The sequence below is a fragment of the Drosophila subobscura genome, chromosome J (assembly GCF_008121235.1).
Source record: "Drosophila subobscura isolate 14011-0131.10 chromosome J, UCBerk_Dsub_1.0, whole genome shotgun sequence".
NCBI classification, from domain to species: domain Eukaryota; kingdom Metazoa; phylum Arthropoda; class Insecta; order Diptera; family Drosophilidae; genus Drosophila; species Drosophila subobscura.
In genome coordinates, this window is record NC_048532.1 from 4,869,286 (window position 1) to 4,890,320 (window position 21,035).

Consider the following 21,035-nt stretch of genomic DNA (forward strand, 5'->3'; position numbering starts at 1 on the left):
CTCTGTAAATGCCAGGAATACCGGACTGCCCCTGTTCCTCCCAGTCTCTCTTCACTGCGTTTCTTCCCCTCTAGGCTGGGGGCTTTTGTGTCGAGTGCACAACAAATATTGTCGCCGGATAGGTCGGGAAATCAACGCACTAAGCACACTGCGCCCTGCCCCCCTTCTCAATGCATCATGCCACACTATTCCTGTATAGCAGACGCCGGCGGGGACAGCGTGCGAGCAAGACAACAACACAAAGTAAATAGTAAACCGAAATAGTTTGCAGGCCAAAGTAAAAATGCAAAAAAAAGCAGCAGCAAAAGCAAAGGCTAAAGCAAATCAAAACGCAATAAAAATAGAATGCAAAAAAACAGCTCTTTATCTCTCTCTCTCACACACACACACGCTCTCTCCTACTTTGGCTCTCTTTTGTGGTTACTTTTCGCTAAAGTTAAATTAAAGCTGCAAATTAAATGCAACAGAAAAGACAGAAGACAAAGCAGCAGAAGAGCGCACCAGAAAGAGTAAAAGAAAAGTCAGTCAGTCCTCCCTCTTCGCACATGGTTACCGGGGCTCTATAAATACACTCAAATGCACACATTTACACACAGAGATACAATGGCAACGTGTATGCGGCTATATAGCATTTATAAACTGATTAAATGAGTCAAAGAACCGGCAGAATACGACTAGGACCATAAATTGATAAGCAATCGCTACAAAGAGATTAATCAGCGTTCTGTGGAAGGGGTGAATGGTGGGGGGTTAAAAATATATGGTAATAGTGCACGATAATTACACTGCTCAACCGAAACAAAATGCCATTAGGGAAAGTGATTTATTCTGCCAAAACCAAAGAGAAAGATACATATAAATAAAGCGAGCAAGTGATAAGCTTTGGAAAAAGTGAATTCGATCCACAGATAGTCAGATATTTATCTATTGATCGATAAGAAATCAGCACAAATTAGAAACACATCGATATCGACTTATTCATACTACAAAATTCATAGTTCAAAACCTACCAAGAAATTTCTCAAGCATGACCAAAACGCTTTCATTATGCAATACAGGAAGGTCAAACCCCAGTGACCTTGAGATGAGCGCATCGCTCCACAAGGAGTTCACAGGTCAATCGTTAACCTCTCTTTCTTTCTTGCTCTCACTCATTTCAAATACAAATGCAAAATTATTCCAAACAACAGTCAGGGAGCGAATGGAGAAGAAAAAAAAGACAGATTAACAAATTGGGTATGTTAAAAATAAATAAAATGAACAAAAATTAATTCAAAATGCAGCAGAAAAAACAAACACAGCAGCAACAACAACAAAGCCATCACTTGGAAGGAAAGAGCAGAGACAGCAAAACGCGGGCAATGAACGCTTGATATACGCAAAAAAAAGAGCCCCAAGAAAAAACAAGAAGAGAAGAAGCAAGCGAAGATGAACCAACGGAACGTACACACACATGGACAGTGACTCGCTGCACATGTGGAAAGAAAGAGGAAGGAAGATGAAGATAGAGATGTTGCTGGTGGGGCGGAGAGGAAGCTTAGCATTTGATTGAGTTCGCAGTAGAATGAGAGGAGTGAATAATAAACAAGAGAAACATTGAATATTCGAATATGGTACCCGATCTGTTCTTCGGACTATAAACATTCGTCGGGTTAAGAGCATAAGGTATTAATATTTTCAGTTCTTAGAAGGTCGTACAGTGCTTCAATTATATCCAAAAACCCTGCCCACCGCTACTCGATACAATGCATAGAAAAATCAACTTTTCCTCTGGACTTAGGACATATCCACCATGTGAAATGCATATAAATATGTAATTTTTGGGCAAGAACAAGTCTGTTGGCATAGGTGCTCATGTTCCACTTGACGTATGAGTAATAGCAATTTTAAGAGAGGGAAAGAGATAAAGGGGGAAAACCCCAACTGGTTTTCTGTGAAAAGTTCAATGCGGCAATGAAGGAAAATATCATAGTTCAAAGCACTGGTATTTTTCGGTCGGATCTCTTTATCGCTCTCGCTCTCTCTCCTTCTACCGAGATGAAGGTCTTTTTCTTAACACGGCTCACCCTCTAGTTGCTCCATTTTCGGATTTGCTATCCAATTACCTTGTCACGGATACAGAAACAACAACAACAGTAAGAAAATCCCTTAAATAATTCACATTTCACTTTCCCTCTTCCTCTTTATATCGTATTTGCTCCTCCTTCTCTGTGTAAAAGTCAAACTATCAATTACAATTATGTGCACAAACGAGACAACAATGCAATTGCAAATAGATACTCGATGCTCGCAGATACAGATACCACTAACTCGGACAGATACATAGATACTCGTCGTACAAGCAGGCAATAGCAGCAGCAGCAGCAGCAGAAGCAAACAATTAGCCAGAAGTCAGCAGAGCACAAAAGCCTTAAGCAACTAAATCGAAAATAAAACGAAAGAGAGAGAGAAACTGTATGAGACTCACGGCCCAGAGGGGGGCAGAAAGATAGACGGACGGACGGACAGACAGACAGACACATGTGCCAATTTTGAAAAACGAGATACACTCACACACAAACCCAGGCGGAACATTGATACAAACAGTGGGGAGTAGGGAGGAAAGTGGCTGTAGGTTCAATATGGGGCTTGACCCAAGAGCCACAAAATCTCGCCACAGCCAAAAGAGAGAATTGGAGGCACCCAAGAACATGACTAAGCAGAGTAAATGAGAGGAAGAACATTTTGTACATCTTACAGAAACATCAAGCGTCGCTTTATGGCTACATTTTAGATGCCCCTAATTATTGGAATGTTTTACAACTATATTTATAATGATCCAAGGTAGAAGAATGCCTTTAATAATCCAAAGAGCATTGCCCTTTGTCTGATCCTATATCTGTGTGCCTATACATAACCTTCGATGCACTCGATAAAGCCAACAGTTTTGCTTGTTTTTCCCTCAATATTATTAACAAGATTCTAAAGAGACAGAGCGAGAGAGAGGATAGATAAAGAGTGGGAAAACAACAAAAGATACACAGAGCCAAGAAAGAGAGACAGTGAGAGAGAGGGGGAACGAGAACAAGACCTGTGGATAGGTAACAACATTTACGCTTCAATGCATCTATAAGATATTGTATCTGTACAGAATGCATGTGCTGCCTGTGGGCTGTATCTCTCTCTCCCTCTCTCTCTCACTCTGTGGCGCTTTTGTGTGCGCTTCTTCCCACTCCCCTCGCCCTTCCCCCTATTTATATAGCTTTTTGCTTGTTGAAGAAACTTGTACACGAGCAGCGGCTGTAGATGTACATAGCTGTATCTGAGTATCTGCAACCGGACAAAACGAAACGCAACTCAGAGCAGTTGCATCCTCCCTCCCGCCCTCCTTTCCTTCCCACTCACTCCTCACTGTCTATGCAAAAAGACATCCCCCCTTTGGGGTGGGGTAGGCGACTGATAAGATAAGAATGGCTGACACTTCCTCTTTCCCACTCTGCTCCCCGCCCCTTGTTGAGTAGGAAAAACATTGACAACTTTTCTATTAACGGTCCGTGCAATGCAAAAAGAAGCAGCAAAGGCAAAGGCAACCAGCAAGTATCTCTCAGTACGTTTTGTATCTACACAAAGAAAGCCTCCACACAAGCGAGGAATATGATTGGGGACAGGGCAGAAGGGGCTCTGTCTCGCTCTCCCTCTCTTTCTCTCTGTGTGTAAGATGCAATGAGGCGGCACAACGCAGCTACAAAAAAAGTCTGCAATTGATTGCAGCAAAAGTTAAGTAGATTATGATGGAAAACTTTTTGGGATGCGACGAGGAGGGGGGGAGTGGCCCAAGAGGCAGGACACAGGAGAGGAGGCTCTGCCGCTGCCGGATAACCACGAGCTGCTGCTGCCACTGTTGCAGAGAAAACTTTTTCCGAAACCAAAAAGAGAGAGAAAAACACACACGTACACACAGGAAAAACTAGTTTTTCCTTCGGCAGAGAAAAATGAATTTTCTTTCGCTTCAACCACTTTTCTTAGATATTTATTTGTGAGCCATCATCAAAGCTGGATGCCATCTCTTAAATGCCAAATAGATTCAAGACCACAAAGAGGGCAGCAAAATTGGCAGCTTCCTCTCGCTGGCTGTAAAGTCTGGCCGCAACGGAAATGGTTAACCGACTAAACTCCCGTCTGGAACCACTGTTATCTATGTTAAGTTGATTGCTGTAATATCGATTCCACTTCTAGTTTCTAGCCAAGAATAATGAAAAACTAATTGAGTTTTGGGCGTAAAGTTCACTGAACCAGAGGAAACAAAAGGCAGCGGAAGAGAACTCTGGGGAGATGAATTTGAACAATTTAGTCCCAAAAAGTCTCTTTCTCTATATACCAAATATAAACACAAACTTATGTGAAACAATTATTTTCCTATTCTCGCACATTCCAATCGCGTTACAAAATTGCGTGTTTCCCCCCAGCAAAAAAAAGAAGAGTCCCAATCCCAGCCTGAGTAATCGTTGATCTTGGGTGTTCGTTGGGGGTTCCATTGTTCTTCCGAGATCGTTCTATGCCCCGCTGCCCATCCGTTATGGGTTGCCCGCCAACGATTGGAAGATTGATTCCGTAATTACGAAAAACATCTGCTGCCGTCGAAAAAAAAGCATTTCATTTGTACGCCCCCAAATCTATTCCACGGTCAGCACAGCACTTTTATGACCCACAAAGAGAAAAACTTACACGAAAATTCTTTAGAGAGGGGAAAATCAATGCCCAGACACGTACCTGCAAGATAGAGAGAAATGAGAATAAATACAAGATTTACATGGAATTTAAATAAATAAATAGATGCACTGCTGTCTGGGAAACACTCCCACTAATTACCTACTAAATGCTAAATGCAGTCAATAATTTGTTCAAGTAAATGGGAAATAAAGTCTTCTTCTTCGGTGCTCGTATCTCAAAGATAAACAAACTCTGTGGACCGCCAAAAGATGAATTTATTGGGTATTTCTTTTCAAACAGCTGTTGGGAAAACCATTTTCAATGTTTAGTTTCTTTTCGACAGGAAATGGAAATGGAAAATTACTCCATAATGGAATCTAGAAGGCAGGAGGTTCGATGGGGGCAGGGCAACACCAGGAAGCTGCTCAGACATTCCTCTCACTCTCAGATTCCTATGCAGATTTTATGGAACCGGTAGAACCGACCTCAGGATGGGAGGAGGATACCCTTGAACGGGTACGTATCAACAGGGTATATGCATTTCCTTAATCATTTTATTGCACAAGTCAGCTGTTTGCCGTCTCTGATATAGAGCTACAACTGTATCTGGTATCTGTATCTGGTTTAGCAAGCCGCCGCGCCCGTTCTTTGACGTCACTTGGGGCCTCCAAAAAAAATAAAACGGAACTGGTAGCCAGACCCCTCTCAAAAAAACAAAAGACAGATGATGATGAACAGTAAAGTAAACCAGCACAGCAGGTAGCCATTTAGTCATTCATTCAGTCACTCATTCATTCACTCCATCTCCAAATGGTCAAGTGGGGCAGCAGCAGCAGACAACTCCAAAAATACGAAAAAATATAAACCGGACACAACTTCGTCTCTGCCTTAATTGCTTGAGCAAACTTTTATTGAGTAGCTCTGCTCTGCTCTCTGCTCTTCAGTGCGCGTCTCGCATGTCAAACATAAATAGAAAACACGAATGAAAACAGCTATCAAATGGGAAGACCGCAGAAAGAAGTACACTTCTTCCAGACAATCAAATGCTTTAGAAAGATTTTAAAGCACAAACTGTAAAGTTTCATGGGTTTATCTTAGGCACAACTCAAACTAGAATGAGCCTTAAAGGTGAGACAAGAGATCTTTGCATTGCCGAAAGCTTGAGACAAAATTAGTCGATTTTGTTCCTTCAGAATAAAATTCCTTAACTTTTGATACTTCTAACCATGACCCCCGTTAATATCCCCTCTTGTTAATAGTCGAAATACCCGCTTTCTTCTATGCCTTTTGAAACTTAAAATCAAATCATTAGAGAGGGTATATAATTATAAAGAAGAAATCAAAATCATGCTCAATGCCCCACCACCATGTGGGTCACAGAGAGAAACAATAAAATATGATTGTACATAATGTTGTATATAAAATAATAATTAAAAAATCGCATGTCTGACAGAATTTTTGACAAATTGTTGCCCCCGCGCAAAAATCTCGGAAAGTTAATGAACTTTTGGAGACGGACCGACGCATGAGCGCGCTAGAGATAAAGCGAGAGGGGGTACCCCCCAATCCACAAAGCTAATGATAATGCCACAGAACACACAGATACGCACACAGATACAGTTACAGTTACGCAGCAGCAGCAGATAGACATCTGTATCTGTGACTGTTTATAAAAAGCGCGTGCTGCCCCTCGCATAAAAAGATTTATCATCTAAAACTGTTCCGTCCAACCGTCCGACCAACTTTGTCTATGAATGAAAATGCCGACAAATAAACAAAATGAAAAGCAAAAGCAACAAACACAAATTTTAGTTTACTTCATCAAAAGCGAAAAAGAAAAACATTTAAAACGAAATAAACGGCAAACAGAAGGCGTTTTTAGAGAGCGGAGAGCAGCGCGGCACATCCACATCATAATTGTTTATCAAATAAAAAATAAAGCTGCAGAGAGTAAAACGCCATGTCTCTCTTTCTTTCTTTCCCTCTCTTTGGGTGATGCGTCAGACCCGTGTTTAGATAATTAATGGAATGGACTGAACGGTAGGGAAGGGCCGGCAAAAAGTGTTTACATTAAAACAATGGAAACATCATCGGAAAATAATTGCAGCAACAACAAGTTCGCGCGAAAAGGTTAAGAATGCCATCAAAAAAGTGACGCGAAAATAAAAGTGTGATGCGAGGGAGAAATGGAGGGAAAAGACGACGATAAAACGATGAGAAATGGAGGGATAAAAGGAGTGGACATGGAAGTGGAAATAGAAGGATAAATCTAAGAGGGAATGTAAAGAGATTAAAAAAATACTTGAAGGTAAATATAATCGAAAAATATTCCGCGCAAAATTTAATCAAAATCCTGCCTTTGAACAGCTAACAATTTCTTTTAATATTTAATCAATCAAAATTCCATGAATATATTCCGTGTCAAGATTCTGCCCCAAATTTGTGTTTATCTTTTCAACGTAAGCTGCCGTTTAAATTTCGGTAAAAATCGTTTTCCCACATGTTTTCAATAAAAAAAATCTGGTTGCGCCTTCAGAGAGAATATAAAATAATTATCAAGACTTAAGATTCATTTTTTCAGAAGACAAAGTAAGAAGGTCGCAGTAGAAGTTCCCTTGAGCCGATTGACTTTTAAAATACATTTCGCCAGTGAAAAGTTCTGTCTTTGTCAACAAAAAAATAATTATTAAAGAATCTCTAGCAAAAACTCTTAATTTAAAACTTTTCAAAGATAATTTTGTACACCTTCATTCAACTAATTATACAAAATGTGCCTCAAATGCTGAACAAAATTATTCTTCCATTGGAATAATTCAAATAAATAATCTGATAATTCCTGTGAATAAACTCTAAAATGTCAATTTAAAAATTAAAATAAATGAAGTAAGAAGTGCAGCATATCCCATCAATAATAATAGTGAGTTATCTTATTTCATTCGAAAAAAACAACTAAATGCCAGCTCAAGTTAATCCTGAACAATCACCAGTGATCTATTTCCATTACGCTATAATGAACGATTAATCATCAGATTGCCTTTATAATAATACCCAACGCCCAGCAATTGAAATGTTCTCATCTGCCCTGCCCCGCGGGCAGCTCGTTCCACCTCAACGCTGCTCATTTGCTCCGTCGAGAACAGCGGCGGCAAGCAGCAAGCTGCCAGCCCACACATTCGTTGCAGGGGCAGTTTAACTTAATAAAATTGTTGCTACGATTGAGTATATTTTGTTGCCGCTTTTGTATACTATTTTGATCGGGGGGAATCTCGGGCGAACATGAGATATTCCCTCCACTCGACGATCGTTCGGCAGTCGGTGTGCGATTTGCATAAACAGGTCGGGCGTTGATTTCGACCCGTTTAGAATTTGTTTAATTTGCTGACGTGCCAAAAGTTCTGCTTCCATATCGATGTATCTGTGAGATACATCGTGTATTTTTGGAGCAGCAACAGCAGCAGCAAAAGTGCGAACGCGATTGATACGTTGACATTTCGAATGAGACGGCGGCCGCGTATCTCTCTCTTGCCTTAATGCAGCGAAAATAAGTATCCAAGTATCTCTGAATTTTGTGTATCTGTATCTGAGCAATGCAACTAGCGACAAATTTGAAATATCTCTTGCGCAGGAAAAACTCTTGGGCATTTTGCTGCGACCGGAGTCTGTGTGTTTTCGGGCCAAATAAGGCTCCCACAACGATCCACCGAAATGGTCATAGCCGCTTTGCCTCTTTTCTCTCTATGGAAAAATCAATGATGGCAGTTGGCTTCGATGCCTTTTTGCGGTTGCCTCGACGCGCTGTTGGGTTGCACATCCATCGAGGTTTTGTTGTTGCTGTGTGGTAATTAGCAAAAAAGCAACAACAGCCTACAAAATTCCTAGAAATGGTCATGCCACTGGATGGATTGTCTGCAAGTATGTATCTCTGCAGCTGGATAGATGCTGCTGGATGGATAGATGCATTTTGCAGATGCGTTTTTGATTAGCAACAAATGATGTCCGCACATTCCATGGATGCATTCAACCAAGTCGGAGGCATCAGACTTTTCCTTTGAGAATATATGTATGTACATTTGTATGTATTTGCGGCTATCTGTCGGAATTGATGAAATTTCACATGTTTTTTTCGGTCGCATAGTAGAACTGGTTACCCACACATTGCAGATACAATTTGAGATGCAAATCAAACTGGTTGAACGATCCAACGCGTTCAGATTGCGCATATTTTGTGGATTGCGGATTGCGGATTGACTAGATACTTGAATCAGTTTTTGAATTGATAAATACTTCCTTGGTTCAAGTGACAGATGACAGATACAGATTTTACGGTGCAAAAGTATCTGCATTTGGATACGGTTTCCAGCTATCAACTGTAAACAGTTCTAAAGAGTAAAAGATATTTTTATATCTATTGCAGAAGGCATTCACGTGAGTTCTGGGACACCTTTGAGCAGTGATTGAGCAAAGTTCACCATCAGTTCATTAATTTAACATACAAAAGATAAAAGATACATTCTCATCAGCCTCAAAAGATAATTATTCAGCGTTCATTTAAATATACATCAGTCTTTTTAAAATGTCTCTTACAGATACTCCTTCCGTGCATTAAATACCCTTTTACCCACGGAAGATACATGTGTATGTAGCTCTCTTTTTTCCATTTCAACCTTCATACTTCAACCTCACAGACACATGTATTCACCGTCAATCCAGATACGTTTTACTCTCAACCACACGCCATTCTTCTTCACGTCCCCTGCCGTCGCTTCCCAGTCAAAAGTAACTTCCTGCCACACACAAGAGCTGCCCCAAGAGTCGACCGAGGAGTCCTTCACTCCTTTGACAAATCCGACAGCTGGCCCGAAACTGGGGAAAAAAGCAACGAGGAGTCGCAAAAGAATACACGAAAGAGTATCTCCAACCCCCAAAAAACGTAGCTCGACAACATAAAGCTTATGCTGCCACAGCCAAAAGGGGGTGGCAAAGGTGGCGGAGAGCGCGACAGAGAGAGAGAAAGAACGCGCAGTCATTATCAAAGCCCTTCAAGGTCTCAGAGATTTTTATGTTCAGGACACGCACACACACCACTCAACGGGAGCGCAAGGAGTGGGAGTGTGTGACGGGGAGGCAAGGGGTCTCCATATATTTTATGAAAATTAGGAGAACCAGCCAGGCAGGCACTGGGAGACGACACAGAATGTGGCCATAAATAAATGGTCTCGTTTACGACTTTGGACATTAACCTGTTAAATTTCTAATGTGTGTGTGTGTGCCTCCTTGCAACAATCGCCCGACCCCCTAAAAGGTTCTGCCTGCTGACTCCTGCCTGCCTGCTGGTTTCTCCCACAAGGATTCGCCAGCGCTTTTGCATATTTAAGCAGCCTCAGCAGAAGGAAAAGCCTTGGATAATCTAACATACTAATGTGTGCGAGAGGGTTTGCCCAGCACACAGACCTCGCCAGAATAGGCCCACAGACCAGAGACTCGGCTCGGGGATCCATTTCTCACTCGCCCGAGTTCCAGCCAGAGGCCCCAAACAAAATCAATAATGATTACATTTCCCTTGCATACAATATTTCAGCCAGAACACAGTAGCCAGCCAGACCCACCCGAGCCCTGTTGGGTGGTGAGGTGTGGGTTAAATGACATTTGGTGGCATACGCCAATTGGTTGGCAGGTCAGGTGGTTGCCTCCACCCCAATGCCCCTATGCTCCAACATATACCCCCTTCTGCCCGCAAGGAGAGTGTGAAATGACAAAAGACGGAAAAGCGGTTAAGTGGCAAGGCAGTCAGCAGCAGTACCAGTACCAGTACCACCAGAAGCCAAAAGCCAGCAGAACCATAGCCAAAAGCTCTACAGAAAAGCCTATGACCACTTCTGCAACTACAGTAGAGACCTGAACAGAAGTCTAACCAAGCGAAACAGAGACTTGAACACCCTTTTGGTAGGATGGCTGCTACTTTCTGTGTGATTTACTATTACCTCAGAAAAAGTATCTCAAGTAAAGAACTGTTGGTGCTGCTAGTCCTCTCTGCTATATCCTCTCTCTCTCAGGCCTCCATAATTCCAATCACTGCTAAGCGTGTGTGCACTGTACTGTCTCCCCCTTTCTCTTGCCAAAACGGGTTGAGTGCTTTTGGCTCTGGTGGGGCTTCGAAGCAAAAGAAATGCAGTGCATGGACTGCACCACCGGCAACAACAACAACAGCACCAGCAGCAGTGGCGGCGTGGCAGAAGCAGAAGATGGTGGTGAAGAAGAGAATTGCAATAAGTGGCGCGCAGGGTCAACGATAAGAGGAGAGCGGGACAGACGACGACGACGCCACTCAATGCAGTCAACGGCCTACAGACGACGCTGACGCTGGCGACGACGACTTAGCGACGCTGGAATCCTAGTCCAACCAGTTAGAAAATGCAACCAAAGGCAGAGTCAGAGGCAGACAGAGGCAAGAAAGTGCAACAAAGTACAGACCTCAATCTTCACATACAAACAACACACACACACACAGATAGACACCCCCTTTGGCACCCACCCACCTCTCTCTCTCATGACAGGTTGAAATCCAACGCAGCAGAACGAACGGAACGAACGAAACGAAGCGGTGGGGCATAGGCAGAGGAATGAGCGAAGCGACAGAGCAAAGTAAATGAGAAATAGCAAAGAAAATGCACACAGAAAGCACAAAAGCAGCAACAGCAACAACAACAACAACAAAGCAGGAGGCAGGGCAAACCGTTGATGACGTTGACGGGCTGAAGAGACGGCAACGGCGACGTCGCTGGCGACAAAGCACATGAACAAAATAGGCAGAGTGCGAAAAATGTACATGGAAAGGAAATGCAACATAAAGCAAAGGCACAGCCAAAGCCCAAACATGAAATGAGAAAAGGGGGCTGACAGAGAAGAGCGAGCCGAGATTGAGCGAGACCACTAGAGAGGTTTCATTCACAGAATAAAGATCATTCTAAGTGAGGAGGAAGAGAAGAACACTCGGAGAGTTTGAGCGATAAATCAGTCGGATATCATTTACAGAAAGTAACCGCAAAAGTTAGATGAGTTTCTTACAAATAGCAGCTCAAAACGAGGAAATACTATTTGGATGGAGTTCACAGTTGTGTAATGGATTCTAATTGGCTTTCCAGTACCTGATGAACAATAAATACGTGAATGAAACTAACTGCACTTCCATCCTCCTCCCACACGTTCTCTGGCCAACCATGAATGATATGCCGTAACAATAACAAAGCGAACGAGAGAGCGGCAATCGCGGACGTGGGACGTGTCCCACAAAGAGAGCGAAAAATTAAAATCTGTCGTCTTCCAGCGCCGCTGCTGCTCAAGTGCAACGAAGCAGCGACAGAGCCAGCGGCAGAGACGTCGGTTTTTGCGCCTTGAAAAGTAATCACAATTGAATTTCTTACTGGGATGAAAGCTGAATCTGCCTTGCCAGACTTCGATAAGAACCGTTTGTACATATATGTACGAACGCTTTTAAAAGGAGCACCCAAGAGCCCTTTCCACACCCTTGTCAACGCCCTTTCTTAGGACCCAAATGAAAAAATGTGCTTGCCAAAAATTGATTCGGGAATGCAAACAACAAAAAAGGGGATCAAGAGCATGGGAAGAGGAAAAGGAAAATCGCGCGCCACGCCAATTAGAAATTATAAATCCAACTGGGCGTCGCTTTACAACACTAAACGACGCCACACACAAACACACACACTCATGCATTCAGAGCCAGTTTGTCTGGCCGCAGCGCAATTGAACAATTGAGCATAAAGAGCGACTTGCGCTCAATTCTATAGAGCAAGAGAGAGAGAAAGAGAGAGAGTAGCGGCCGCAAAGACGCGCGTAAAACGAGACGCGGTTTGGTAGGGTATACACAGAGCATTTTGGCACTACTTAAGATTACTATCTAGGTTTATGTTCCCATTCAGAAAAATACCAAATCGTATGTCTGATAAGAGTAGTACACCAGGCAGTTAACAACAAATGGTTATCAGTAATTTAGATTTTAACACGGCTAATGATTCACACGGTATCCGACCATCGCATCTTTTCACTGTGCCCTTTCATTGTATTCTCGCTCTCTCGCACAGAACCCAAATGCAAGGCACAAAAGGAATTAACAATAACAACAGGCAAAAAACGTGAGAAGGCAAGTAAGAAAATAAAAGAAAAAAATAACGACAGAGCTGCCGCCAGCATACAAAAATCAATTTGGAGCGGCGTGGGGTTTGGAGGCGGCCGCCCTTGTGGATGGTGTTGGATCTTGTGGATGCTGTGCTCTGCTGCTGCTGCTTCCTTTATTTCTTTTTGCACAAAATGTAAAAAAACTGTATACACACACATACACTTACATTAAGAAACACACACACTCAGGCAGGCAGACAGACGACAGCAACACGCGACGGCTTTTGCCGGTTTGGGTAAGAATGCAAGGAATAAGAGAAGAGACGAAGAAAGAGACAGAGCGAGGGAGGAAGGGCGAGCTGAGACTAAAGAACGCTGCTTAATTTGTTGTTAATCAAACACAAAAGGCACACACACAGTAACCGTTTGAAGAAAAACGCACGCGGCAAAGTGATTAAAGGAAAAGTAATCAAAGTTTGAGCTCACGTTTTCTTTTGTGTTGTTTTTTTGCCGCTGCTTGGAGAACGCTACGTTTTTTAGTAACAATTTCGTTTTGTTTGTGGCTCTCTTTGAACTCTTTGTGTGAACTAGTGTGTTTGTGTGTGTGAGTGATTTGCCGCCTCTCCTTTGCACACTCTTTCTCGCTTGCTTTGGCTTTCCTGCTCGTTCGCACACTTTAAATTTGCATTTGCCGTTTCTTACTCGGATATTACTTTTAATTGCTATTACGAAACTTGCTCACTTTTCACTTGGCTCTTTAGATTTTACAAATATGCTTTCCTTCACGCTGGACACGAAACGAACCGGAGGCGCAGCAACCGTTCAATTCAAAAAGTTTTTTCAATTTGTGAGTGTATTCAAAATTCAAATGATTCCCTGATGATGGTTTACAAAAGCACATTCGAGAGCTTTCGCCAGGTGAGGGAAGCGTGAGGGCTTAAAAAAAAGCTCGTCGTATTTTGCATGGTGTGCTTACCTTGCCAAGGCCTGTTAAAACGAGTCAAATTGTCTCAAATGCAAGTGCTCATACCTGCAACGCAAAAACGAGTCGGTATTTTAGGTCCCTACATTTGTCTCTCTTGCTCTCTTATTTTGGGTGACAATTGGATTTTTAAAATTCAAGTACCGTTTGAGCACAATTGGGGTTCACGATTTGCTGAATTATCGGCTCTCAGAAATATACACTGCAGCTCATTTTTGCGTTACATGTATGAGCACAAAAATATTATTTATAATATTACCAGCAAACAAAGGCCATCAGCCCCTAAAACTTTAACAAAGTCAATTGATGAATGCATTTTTTACAAGATTGGCTACTTTTCGGGTCTGCTTTTTATGCATTGCTTACAAACGAAAAAAGTCTGACAAAAAACATGCATAAAACTTAAGTGGGAATGAAATGTTACGTGCTTTGATCACTTGTGGCTTGTCAAACATCCGGCATTTGTTTTCCCTATTTCCATTATTTAATGATATTAGTCCGTTATCCCAGCTGCTTTGAAAAATGAATAATGGCTTGACATGTTCTTGTCTATTCATGTTAATATTCTATATCTCGATCTGGTTACATTCTCGGTATCTAAAATGTTTCGTTGAGATAGCGCTACAACAGAGACTGAATAGTTTTAGTATAGATAGCCTGAGGTATGAAACATTGCCTCAATTCTTTAATATCCTTGTCCGTAAAGGTAGCGGAATGCTGCTCATTCCTCTCCCATGTTGGGGAACTGTGCCGCACTTCTCGCTTTATGTTGCTGGACGATACAAGTTTATGTTGCCAACGGTAAAACGTGGGGGAAATATGGGAAAGAAATGTAAATGTAAATATGTAATTGTATATCTGTATTTACATATTAGGATGGACTAAGTGCAGCTGTGTTGCTGGGAACCTAAAAGAGAGCGGCCGAGAGAGTAAAGAAAGTCGCCTCATGTTAGGTATTTAACAGTGCTCACTCGCTTGAGTGCGATTTTTCACTCACAAAATCTAGCTATTGGAAAACTCTGAGTGCGGTGCTGCTCTTTTGGAGGGGCAGACTATGGTTGTCTCGCTTGCACCGCCACATGCGCATGGTTGTCTTATTGAGCAAAGAGCAATAACATCGGAGTGTGAGTGTTCCTCCTGTTTTGCGTTTTGAGTGAGATAGGATTTTGTAGTTTGATTCTGAGTTCTTTTGCACACAACATTTCTGCTGTCTAGCCAGGATATTTGAGTGCACCCTAACATATCTGAGTCGAGTCGTTCCAAATTTTATGACTACAAATTTATCCGATCTTTAAGTAGACCTTAAGATTTGGATTAACTAATTCCTGTTTAAATATTCGACTTAAATATTTCTCCCAAATTGTTCGCTGTTAATAAATCTGTGGACATCTTTCATTCAGTTTTGACGATTATTGAATAATCTTTCAGATCTGTCCAACTCATGTTCTCCGTGTTTTTCTCAATTATGAAACAATTTCCTGATAATTTATGGAGTATTGTTATTCCTCTCTGGGGAGTGTAGTGCTATTCCCAGGAAAAGCTACAGCAGCCCACGATATTTCTTTGTATTCGCATTGCAAGGGCTTTAAAGGTTAACGGGAATTGCATTACGCGCACGTACTCGTCCCTCTCTCTCTCTCTCTCTCCGTCCCGCAGCCCACGTACGCGTGCAATTCAAATTAATGAGTGGGATTAAAACATAACGGTAAATTGGCTTCAAATTAAATTATGTAATTAATATTACGACAAATAGCAGGAAAAACAGCAACAACGTAAGGATTACACGCAAATATTTGCAGTTCATTAAAATAGAACCAACAGAAAAACCAAATAAAAGTATAAAAACTAATTTCCAATTAGAATCCAACTGCAGTTGCACTTTTCCCCGTCTCCCGTCTCGTCATCCGACACTCTGAAGGTCATTCGGGGGCAAATTAGTTGAAAATTGCAGCAAACACCGAAAGCAAAAGGTTTTCCTTGGAACAAATCAAATATGAACAAATAATAGTGATGGGGTAGAAGGGCGAGGAAATGGCAGGTCGAAGGGAAGAGCTCTTTCGGGGAAAGCTCAAATGAAAACGGGAACGAAAATTCAACAGAATGTGAAAATGGAGAAAAATAAATGCAATTATAGCTAGGATTTGGAAGCAATTTTACACACAATCTTCCTCATTCGTATAATCAGAGTAATTTCATGAATTTTTCCAAGTACGAGGGTGAACGATCGAACTATGACTGTAGCTGATGAAAAGGAAACATTTCGAAATTACTTAAAAGTAAAAATTGTACAATTAAAGATCAGAAGTTGGGAACATCAAGGTAAGGAATGGTATGAAATAAACCATGAGCACATTCGGCTCTACATATTTGTTCTCCTATAGAGGGTTCCGTGGCTACCAAGACAGAGGCTACCGTGACAGAGGTTTCCATAGAGAATTGGTTTTATGGGTCGCCACACTTTCGGATATAATCAAAATCCAGATGAGATTAAAAAATTAAGTCGTAGAAAAAACCAGAGTGTAGAAGACATATTCAGACTTGAAATGGCCACGAAAAGTGCTCTTTGCTTTCGCCTCTGAAATATTTTATTAAAATTGTTTTCTCTGTCAAGAAGGAGTTTATTTTACTTGCTTTTTGGTCTACAAAACCTGAGGAAATCTACGACTTAGTTGGCATTTATTCAAGCACAAACAAAATGTAAAACAAAGAACTACAATTATTCAAATTATATAACAGAGAAAGAGAGAGAGAGAGAGAGAAGCTGAGAAAAGCTGAAGCAAGTGGAAGGAATTTTCCACACATAAGCAGAATGCATAAATCCGATTAAAATAGTGCAAAAAATGCTAAACAATGTACAAAGTCTTGCCTCGGAACAGAATAGACTTTCTCTGCCATAAACCCCACAGGCATACATACATAAATACATACAAGGATGTACACGTATTTATTTGTACATAAATGTTTGTATCTGTGTGTTGGCAGAAATAACAAACACAAAAGTCAATTAATTGAATGAATATAAAGCAGGCTAAAGGTACAAAAGTTGTTGCATGCAAAAACTGCTGGCAAAAATCTGCAAAAATACTGTGTAAAAATACTTTAGTAAAAACTACTATAAAAGGCAGGGCGGACATTGGTCAATGGTGGGCGTGGCATTCGGAGAGAGCGGGAGAAAGGGTCGTGTGGCTCTCAGCCTTTGTTCGCTGAGTGTATGTGTGTGTGTGTGTTTGAGTGTGTGTTTGTAAAAACGATAAGTGCAAAACTTAATTAAATTTCATTTCAGGTGGAAAAAAATACAGAAACAAAAAAATGTACGCCACTCCTGGATAAGATGAACCTGATGCTCAGGACTGCCATCGCAGGAGCATCCGCATCCCGTTACAAGCGAAATGCATTAAGCCCCAGAGTTTTAATTATATTATTGTTAATCTCATTTGACTGCGTGTGTGCATGTTATCCCTTTCATTCCCACCTGAAACCTGAACACCGAACACCGAACACTGAGCCCTGAACCGCCCTGACCCCCTGACCCCCTGACCCACTCTGGCACTCTGTCGCCTGATAAAAAAATAATTGCATTTCCATAAATAACTGAAAGCCGAATACAACAACAAATAAAGTTAACGTGGAAAAACTTTGACACAAACCCACAAAATACAAAAACGTTTCTATGCCAAAAAGCTGAAAATCGTAGGAGGTGTGTGGGGGGAGGGGGGGCCTTACAGCTGAAAAGCGGGAAATTAGGTCGCTTTTGAATTTTGAATAAACTCTAATTGTCATGAAATGTGGCTAAAATTTTCAATAAAACCATCGATTGCCATCGATTTGGAGTCCTTTCCTGCCCCGTACCCCTACCCCATGCTGCCAGTGGAAGCGAGTCCCTAAATCAACTACGTAATCCACTCATTATCCATTTGGGATTATGCAAATCGCGCTGTCTATCGGATTCCATAATCAATTTAAATTTTCAATTCATAAACATTATTGGAGATTGCTATTTCTGGGTGGGAGAACCAATGGAGAGTGGATGGATGGACGTGAATGGAAGCAAAGTGCATAATCAGTGGAAATAATTCTTAAATTTTGCACAAACTATAGTTTTGCTTTCCAGCTTTTGTTCTTGCATTTGATTTTAATTATTTACCACACCGCATCCTTGTGTCCCTACTCCAGGAATGCTGTTCACCTTTCATAAGCTTTAAGTTCTCGGGTTCTTAGCATTTAAATGTAAATCTATTCGAGTGAGCCTCTTTCAGTGGCTTAGTGGTTGCTAACTGAAATGGCCAAAGCCGTGCTCAGTGGCAGGACCAAGAAAGCGGCAAGTTCATTTAACTAATAGCCAACAATTTATAACTAGCTTGAGCTGCAGCTCTCGCTCCCTTCGCAGGAGCCTGCCTCGGACGACACACAACTAATGGTCTCTGAACCACCTGAACTTGGGTCTACTGCGTCTTTGCCAAGCTGCTTTTCCCTTGCTTTTGCTTTTGCTTTTGCCTCAATGCGAATGTAGAGGCCAGACGAAGCAGGAAAACTAATCCGCTTAATGTTTTGCCTATCTCTTAAAATATATTATGAGCAGGTCTGGCCAGGGGACAGGACTTGGCTCGGACGGGACAGCTTCCTTATGTCGGCTGTGTGTGCTGGAACTTAGTCAAAGTATTGATAAGACTAAAAAGAAGTCCAAAAGCCAAGAAAGACCTCAACTTTTGGCCCTGACAACCAAAAAGGCAACGCATACGCACGCAAAATAAAGGAATGGAAATAAAAGTGTTGAATAGTGCGTGAACAAAAGTTTCCAGGGAGGGAGAAACTTAAGAACAGTTAAATAGTCCCCACAGACAGGGACAGAGAATGATGATAATGCGATCAGGACCGGGTGCAGGAGTAGGAGCAGGTCCTGGTACATGTGTGACTACATGCGAGCCTGTTAATTAACTAAATTGAAGGCAAAACTTTTGTGTCTGTCAAAGTGGAGAACGCCGCAAATTCAGAGAAAGATGAACAAGCGGTAGCTGGAGCAGACAAATTCCCCTAATAGATTATACAGATTCAGATTCAGCAGGAAAGCACAGACTTTGGGATACACTCATTGGCTTCAAATTAAAATTTATGGAAATATTCAGGCATTGATTTCACTTACTTTCTTAGCAAAATGTTTTCAATTGATTGTGGGTCTGTGGAAAGGAAAGAGAAAAAGAACGTTTGCAATTATTAAAAATCCCTTAAGATACAATTTAAGAATAGGATTATAGGATTATTATAGCTTCAAACTCAACCAAAATATATTTACATATTTGCTCTGCGATTTTTTGAATCTCCGTTTTAATTCAAATTTAAATACGAATCTTCGTGTATCCTTAAATCCTAGAGATCAGTGGAAATGTAAATAACTCGTCTAGAAATATCCATTAATCACAACCCCGTCTCCACTCCTTCTTACAGGTCGTTCAACATTTCCTTGATTGACTGCTCAGACCATAATTCGCTAAAATGTTTCACCACATGTTCACAGCAACTTCTAAGCACCCGAACCCCCCATTAATTTCCACCCAGATTTTCCACACACGCACCTCGCATTAAAGCAACGATTCCTCCTCCCACCTCCTCCTTGTCCACCTCCCTCCTTCAGTGATGGGCTTTAAATGTGCCACACGCAAAGCGCCATTTGTGTTGCATACTTTGCTGCGCTCGGGATTCGCATGGAAAATATGTATGTGAGTGCTGGAGTGTGCGGTGTGTGTGTGCATGTGTGTGTGTCTGGCACGCTTCGTTTGTGTATTTAATTTGCCACAAAATTGTATACACACAGCCGAAAAAATAAACTTCGGCGAGCAGCAAGTTGAAAATGTTGTTAAAGGCCAACTAAAAAGTTTTTAACCCCAAAAAGCAGAAAAGTCAAAATACAAAAAACAAGAAAAAGGATGAGAGAAACCCCTAAAGAGGGATAATATCCGTTGTGGTTTTCATCGGAGTTTCTACGAGTAAATATATTTGCAACATTCGCATTTTGCTGTATGGTTTATGCAAATTTGTTTGACTTGTCTTCACGCCCCAGTGGCCTCGGACAGATTAACAGTTCAATTAAATGCAAATATTTGAGCATTTTATTTGATATATCAATTTGTATAAATTTGAATGCAAAAAATAAAAATACAATTTATAAATGACAGAGAGAATACCCCTGAAAACTGTGAAAGAAAGTCGCAAATGCTCAGTCTTTTAATTAACTTTGAATATCTGGAAACAAATGAACAATAAATTCAAATTGAAATACAGTTGTTTTTAATTGAAATAAAGCAAAATATAATTTAAGAGAGAGCAAGGCTTCGATTTTGGGGAGGAAGCCGATAGCTACAAGTACCAATAGAAAATTCTATGGATTTGATATGGGGCCAAATACATCACAGAAATCATCCTTTGGCTATAAAGAAGCTTAATTCCGAACCAATTGAAATGCACCTGGTCTGTGCCGATACTTAATCTACTTATTTTCCGAACAATTCATCGAATTTTGGCATGCCTTAGGCTTGCTCTACGCATGTTTGTAGGCTCCTCCATTCAATCCCTTTCACTTTAGTCAATCGTATTCAAAACTCTTTCATGAGAAGACAATTCTGTGTCGAATTTTTAGTGTCTCCTTTTGCGGCAATCAGTTGTGAGGTCAGTTCATGAATATTTATAAATCAGTTTTATATGTGGCAAAAAGCAGCCCCCCAAACCCTTGGACCGTACCTCCCTGCCTTCTGCTGGTTATCCCCTGATGGAAAGGAACCTCAAAAGCAAATTCAATTAACCCTACAGACCGTAGAGAGCATCAGCAAATACACTCAACCAATACAAATACCAGGACGAGACAGACAGAAACCAAATGCTGCCACACCTCCTCCCTCTTTGCCGCTGTACTCTTAACCCTGCTTCGCCCTCCTCCAACTCCGTTCTGGGCCTCGACTGGACTAAGGCACGCGCCGAGAACTACAAATCCGCTTCAACAGACAAAAATTGAGATAGAAGTGGAGCAGGAGCAGGAGCTGGAGCTGGAGAAATGGCCGATGGGAGACGAGTAGAGCAAAGGATAGGAAAGGACAGGCCGAGAGACGAGACGAGATCCACAGTAACCACAAGGACACAAAGTAACTAATTATCTCGCCTTAACCCCTTGCCGACAGCTTCCTGCTGTGTTTGCTAAACCCTTCTCGTCTCAGCCACCGTTTTGTAGTGGAAAGTTCTCATG

At 41.5% G+C, this 21,035-nt stretch overlaps 1 protein-coding gene across 33 annotated transcripts in view; it reads right to left on the minus strand.

The window, feature by feature from the left end:
* Positions 1 to 21,035, minus strand: part of LOC117894419 (poly(rC)-binding protein 3) — an 85,605-nt gene that overhangs the window by 37,874 nt on the left and 26,696 nt on the right. For 16 of the 33 annotated variants that reach the window (XM_034801447.1, XM_034801455.1, XM_034801453.1 and 13 more), the window contains exons 1-2: positions 13,309 to 13,667; positions 4,705 to 4,749 (exon numbers count right to left, since the gene is read on the minus strand). The exons of 1 other annotated variant lie outside the window; for it this stretch is intronic. The gene's annotated coding sequence lies outside the window, so the exon portion shown is untranslated. Of the gene's footprint in view, positions 1 to 4,704; positions 4,750 to 13,308; positions 13,669 to 21,035 lie in introns of those variants that run through there. 16 more of the 33 variants (XM_034801452.1, XM_034801456.1, XM_034801454.1 and 13 more) reach the window with 8 other exon arrangements.